We start from the raw sequence: 7,368 nt of genomic DNA, 5'->3' as shown, positions 1-7,368 counted from the left end.
GGTCAAGCGGGAAGTGCAGTATTACTGAAGTGTGTGCTGCCTGACATAATCAATCAGATATGTTCAGTATACTCTAAGGGCATAATTACTAGTCTGGAGGTCCAAAGACCGCCAGACTAGTGGTGGGACAGAGGTGGCAGACGACCCTCGGACCCCCCCCCACAAGGGAACCTCTGTTTCCTGGTGGTGGCGAGGCAGGGTAGAGACAGCAATGTACTTGGTAGGACAACCATGGTCCCGCCAAGCATATGATGAGTTCCCTTTCTGCAGAAGGTGCCAAGGAGTTTTCTATTCCATGAACACTGGGGAGGAAAGATAACAATGGGGGCCCTGCCGGTCCCCCTGGTGCCGCACCCCAGTTGGATGCACACAGGGGTGCCCAGCATGTGCCCCCCTGTGTGCATGCTAACCAGTTCCTGCACTGCATGAACTTTCCAGTCAGTGCTGTGCAGGAAGCTTCTGTTGCATTGCCATCACGGTGCCTTTTTCAAAGGCACCTCCACCTGGTGGGCAGGTGGCAGTGTGTCTCGGTGGTGTGGGAGCATGGCAGTGGCAGGCAGCCCACTCCTGCATGGCAAAAACTTGTTTTAGGCCCTTAGCGAGATAAGATTGTGTTAAATCCTTTGTAGGTACTTGTTCTTGATTGGCTTCATGTCACTGTTTTTTCACCTGGCTTTTTATCTGAGTAAAATAAATTTTGAAGACTTCTTATTATAGATGTGCAAATAGTTCTCCATTGTTGCTGAGTCTATAATTCGTCCTGGTTCACAGTCTGATGATATATTCTTATTCTAATTTATTTTGGAGGTGAGTTCTATCTCCTTCTCTTCTTTTACTTCAGTATTTCCCAGATTTGCAATCATTCTATAGCTCAGGGACAGAGACTGCAAGCCCCCCCCCCCCAAAAAAAAATATGTGCTGGCTCAGGCCTCAGGGGCTGGGATCCCCCAGGGTCATTCAGTGGCTCAGGGAGGAGGGTCACACTCCCCTCCCATACAAGTAATGATATCTCTCTGGGTTCTGGGTCTCCACAGGCAGTTTAGTATTGAAAAGGGTGCCCCATCCGTTTTTTGTGTTCTTTTTACTGAGGTGCCATGGTAGTACCACAGCACTTCAGTACAGCACAAATATATATTTTGGCCCTGCAAGGCCTAGGAAGTAAGGGTAGAACCACCTTGCCCACCCAAATCTTAAAATGGCTACTCAAAATCTTTGTTGATGTTTAGCAGTAAATGAGATCCTAACTTTCAATCTGGAAGTCCAATGATACTCCAGCGTCTCTAGATAGTGCCAGATTTTGAACTTTAACTTCTCAAAAAATGCTAAACAGATTCATACCAAATACCAAAAGTTCTCTTTCTGTGTAAAGATCTAGGTGTCTTCCAAATTTGGTGTATTTCCACCCAGCCATTGGCATTAGCTGTGTCTGAAGTTCCAATGGGCAACTGCATGGTAGAAACATGTTTTGGAACACCCATCCCATTTCTCTCCACTTCGCTTTATGGATCATCCTGAACATTTCCTGGCAGAATATTAGGTGGATTAACCTTTTTTTTCTATCATGCAGATGCTCAAAGCTATAACTCAGGGAACTAGACTGTATCCAGCTATTACGTCTGACACACATTTGAAAAGACTAATACGTTTGAAAAGGATAAAAGGAAGGATAATACTGATAGTGATTATGGGAGTTATATTTCGAAAGAAATCTCAGTCACGTGTCCTCAACCTTATGTGACCCTCACCACTAGTACCAATAATAGCACAACTGAAAGTACTAGTGTGGCTACTGCCCCTGTTAGACCAAGTATAATACAGATTGAATAACCTTTTCAAATATTACAGATTGGCCTACCACCTGTTGCTTAGGCACCAACTGGTATCACACCTGGTGTTACTGCTTCTAATATGAACGTTCTGGTATAATTATCACAAATAGGCACTATATGAACAGGGCCCAGGTCACTTGTGGCTGTCCCAATTGCAAATGCTTCACATGTGATTCCAGCAATAACTATTGCCCCAACTCTGGAAGCTCAAGGAGCTGTAGGAGGATTGGGTTTATCCAAAACATTACAACAATTCACTGTTTGCTGCTGGGAAACCACCACAAATGATTCAGTCATGGAGAAATTGTGGAAGGATTGATTTTACAACACTGATAATACAGGAAATGGCATTATTTTGAGAATGGAATTTTTCCACTATAATTAGAAGAGGCAGCAGGACTAAGAAAGCAAAGAATGGCAAGTTACCACAGAACCACTAAATGTTTCAAAATTAAAGGTTGATCTTAAAGAAATTATTAGAGGATATTTAAACCAGTAAGCGTATAGACCCCCAGCAATCACATATGATAAATTGACTGATTTGGCCTGAAAGTATGATGTTGACCGTTCAAAAAGTTTTCCTTTACAGAGAAGTCACAGATTTCATTAGAATAGAGAGCAATTGAAACAATGTGTTCTTCAGGAATACATTTAAACATAACTGAATTGGTAAAGTGCATCTGTAAATGGAGTGATTTCAAAAGATTAGAAATCAAATGGTCCAAGAAGCATGAAAAGAAACAAGCAAAAGCAGATGGGATAAAGTGCTTGATAGGTTCACAAGTGGTGGAAGAAGCTTTGACTTATTCACTAAAAGAGATTGCTGGTGGAGTATTTCTCCATGTTTCATGAAGCAGAGGCAATTTTGCAGTATTTAAAAACAACTTTCCTGAATTGAAAGACAAACCAGTGCAGTGGGGCACACAGGTTGACAGATTTGTGAAAATGTTGAAGGTGTTGTCGATTGATTTGAATACATTCTTTCACATTGTAATGTCAAACAATCTGTGGGCTGAATGTAAAGTTGTGCAATAACCACATGAATAACCAATGAGAGATGCCCGCATAAATACACCTTCTCCTGTAATTATTAAAAAATATGAAACAGTGATTACTTTTTTGAAAAGGCTGGTGCCGCCGAAGGATCTTGATTGGATTGAGTGAAGATTAAAAGAAATTCACAAAAGCCAAAAGAATCAGTGCATGATTACTATAAGAGATTGCGCCAGGTGTTTCAATAACATAGTGGAAAAAATATCCTGACCCAAGTGATATGGGATTCTTTGTATCTCACTTTGTCATTTGGTTAAGCCCAGAGATCAGTGTGCCATTTCCTGGCATAATAAATCACTTGCTGAGATTCAGAAGTATGTGAAATATTGCATTGATGAATCAGAAGTGAAGCAGATAAAGCTTAAGGAAAGGAGTCATTTATGTTGGCTCAACAGAGTTTGCTCATGAAGGGTTTCAGAACCAATCTTTTTCAAGAAATGAAGGTGGTATGCAAGATGTTGATACACAAGCAGGAGTGCAAGGTACTTAATGAGGATTTGGTGTATCTCAGAGAAGAGGTTTTACACTTGATCCAAATTCTGGTGTGGATGTTGCAACTTTGAGGGTAATGACTCCTTGTCACTATTGTAACAAGATTGGGCATTGGAGTAGGGAGGGCAAGCTTAATCCTAATGGAGTAAATGGAAATGCACAAATGCAGAGAGGAAATCAAATGCAAAATGTGCAGGTTACTCAGATGCAAATGCTAAAGCATAAACAGGTATCATGGTCTTTGATGCAAGATGCAAAAGCCCAGATGATCCCACACAATATGGAGAACACTTGATTTTTTTGAACCAGTTGCCCAAGGCAAACTTGAACCCTTTCCTGAACCAAATTAAGAAAACATTTCAATAATTTCCTGTATTTGACAATGATAGTTTCAGCTTTGACAATCCCCATTGGCAGTGTCTCAGGGAGAAGGAAGATTGCATGCTTGGCACAGTCTTGGAGGTACATAAGAGGGGTTTATTCATAGATGGTGAGGTAAACGGCCACTCCATATTATTTTTAATTGATACTAGGAGCTACCCGATCCTCTGTTAGAACAGTGGAAGTCTCAGACCTTCTTCTCTCAGGAAAAACGATACATGTTGTAGGAGCTTTAAGTAAACAGATCACACACCCAGGTTCATTTGAAGAAAATCATCAATTTGTTTTTTGTGATTCTAATCCTGTAAACCTGCTCGGAAGAGATTACTTGTTCAAGTTACATTGCACAATGTACTGCATACAAGCCAGTGTTGCATTCCAGATGCATTATGAGGATGTTGAGGTTAAAATGGATCAACAAGATTCAGCTGTGGATTTGTTCCCAATAGGAACAATTGAAGAGTTACCTCCTGATTTACAAGAACAAAGGAGCCCAGAAGTAACGAACTTTCCAGGAAAACATACCAGGCTAATAAAGGATGCAGAACCAGAAACAATTGCAAGAATAACACAGGTATTTGAATACATGCTGAGCAAAGGGATTTTGAGGGAATTGGCTGGGAGTCCATGCAACTCTCCGATCATGGGTTTACAGAAGTCCAATGGTAAATGTCGGACTGTGCAGTATCTCCCAAAAACGTACAGCATTGTTCAACTGCTAAATGGTTTACAGTTTACTGATCTTAGCAAAGTCTTATCCTCAGTGCAATACACAAGCATAGTAGGTACATTTTTCCTTCCATGTTTTAACAGAGAGTTTCGTCATTGCGCTGAGTCCCACAAGGGTTTACAGAAAGTCCTTCCATCTTTAACTAGATCATGAAAAAGAATCTGGAGTCACTGTAGATGCCATAGAAATCAGTACTTGTGAAGTATATATAGGATTTACATGTGGCCTCAGAAACACGAGAAACCTCTAAGCAGGATACAACTGTATGCTTAAATCACCTGGCTGAGAATGAACACAATGCGTCTTCAGGAAAGTTGTAATACTGCTAAAAAGAAGTTCATTATCTGGGACACAACATTGGGAAAGGTGCAAGAAAGGTGTCACCAGAGAGGATGGAAGCAATTCCTCAGATGAATCCACTGTGAATGCAGTCAGGAAGTTTTTGGGAATGGTTGGCTACTGTAGACAGTGAGCACAAAAGATTTTCTTATGACTAAGGGCCAGATGTAGGTATCCAAATACCGGTCGGAAACGGCCGAAAATACCGATTTTCAGCCGTTTCCGGCCGGTATTTAGATATTGAGATGTAGGGGCATGTTAAAATACAGAATCGGTAATTTTACCGAATTTGTAATTTTTCCGATTCGGTAAAATACCGAATTGGTAAAATTACCGATTCTGTAATTCAACATATAGGTAGCACTGTAATCAGTGCTACAAGGTTTTAAGAATTCGTTATTTACCACTAACTAGAAGTTGCTGGTAAATAATGAAAACCCTTCAAAAAGCATTTTTTTTGCTTTAAAAAATGTGCCATGTAGCAGACATACATGCCCTAAGGGCATGTATGTCAGCAACATGTGCACCCTTGCACAATTAAGGGGTGCAACAGGGTGTCAAAGTGACACCCTGTCCCTCTTGCAAATTTGGTAATTTTACCGAATCTGTATTTACCGATTTTGGAATTGGCATTGATTCCTTTGGGCCTCAATGCCCATAGGAATCAATGGCAATTACCGAATCGGTAAATACCGATTCGGTAATTACCGAATCATTCTGATTCGGTAATTTCAAAAGTGAAATTACCTACATCCCATTTACCTACTCTTAAATACCGAATCGGTATGATTCGGTATTTAAGAGTAGGTAAATCGAGATTACCTACATCTGGCCCAAAGCCTTTACTGAGGCTGACACACAAAGATGTGCCTGATCCCCTTCCTTGGGACAAAAATTGCTTGAAAGCTTTCCGAGAACTGAGGGGAAGTTGTAGGGTAGTTCCTATATCCCTGATAGGTTCTGCGAATTGGAATAATATACACTGTAGTTGTGGCATAGGACTGAGGTCAGTATGCCTCTATCGAGTACATTAAACTTAATTACTTGTGTGTGCCAGCTAATTCAGAGGTCACTAGAAACTTCTCCAATAAACAAGAAGGGTTTAGTTCCTGACAACCGCATAAACATGACAAATTTGTTTCCCTTAGAATCGGAACCGTCTCAGAATCGTGGAAACAATAGATAACAGTTTCACTCAGTCAATTGTGCATGCTCCATTTCTACAGAGTTTACACAGGAATAGGTAGACGGGCGTTTCAATAAAAAGGGTTTATTGAACAGTCGTATTTCTCTTGCAAGAGATATGAACTGTTACAATCATAAGACAGAATGCCAAGTATAATACATACAGCGTTAGCAGTAAGATAACATAATACTGCAAAAGCATGGTTTGTAGCTATATCATATATATTCATGAAAATACATACAGTCAGTCAGTCAGTTCAACTTTATTCGGGTACAACAGTACCCATAAAAGCACAGAAAACAAATACATCACACAATAATTGATACAAAAGATTTAAAAAACAATGTACATGTTTCAAAAGTGACTTGTGCAAAACTGTCCATCATTTGAGTATATGTAATTGTTAAAAAAGAGAAAACATCACAGTTTATGTTAAGTAGTATCAGGGGTCCATCATAAATCTCCGTGCCCTTATTGCAGTTTTTAAGAAAGTGCTAGTGCGAAAGATAAGTTCAACATCATCTAATTCTATTATTAATCGATATGCTACCTCCAGAGTAATTGGTCTTCTTTTATTAAAATAGGAACATAAAAACTGTTTAAAATATTTAGTATAGCATTTGCAGAAGAATATAAAGTGCATAATAGTTTGCTCTCTCCTCCCATCACAAGAACACAAGTTAAAACTCGAATTTGGGCTGTGGCAAAGTAGGAAGCAAAGTGCAAATCGAATTTTACCAGCTCTTAATCGAAACAGTAAGCTCGTCTTCCAATGGCTCATTGGTAAGGACAAATACGAATGAACCGGATAACTATACCGGTCAATAGCCATGTAGTGGCACAAAGTTGTTTTCCTGGCCTCTACCGTCTCCCGCTCATCCTTACATAGGGAGTACAGGGTGTTCTGCATTTCCTTTTTTGCAACTGAGGCTGCTAATCTGGGGTCCCAGAAATAACATTCCCTATTTATACTGCACAAACTACTTAGGCCACCGCTCAGCCATGGGATTTCTAAGCCCTTATCGCAGTGTAAACAATCCTTAATAATCAGCTGTGTAAGGGAAGATGCTTCATTCTTCCACACTGCGATCCACTTAAGTGCCAGACGTACCCGGATAAAATCAGTTATAAAATTAATATTGAATTCTTTGTGGCATATGTATTGTGGGGTAGAAATTGGGGTGTTCAATAATTTTCTGCAAAACCTATTTTCTTCCTGCTGGATTACTGAGCAGTTGGCCATTCCCCAGATCTCGGCAGCGTATGTAGCCACCGTGGTGCACTGAAGTTTATATATTTTCTGTACGGCTAAAAGCGCACTCGTGGTCTTAGGGCGAGGTAAGCTTAAGATCGAGTTG

The sequence above is a fragment of the Lissotriton vulgaris genome, chromosome 4_1, assembly GCF_964263255.1.
Source record: "Lissotriton vulgaris chromosome 4_1, aLisVul1.2, whole genome shotgun sequence".
Lineage (NCBI taxonomy): Eukaryota > Metazoa > Chordata > Amphibia > Caudata > Salamandridae > Lissotriton > Lissotriton vulgaris.
This window is presented reverse-complemented; position numbering follows the sequence as displayed.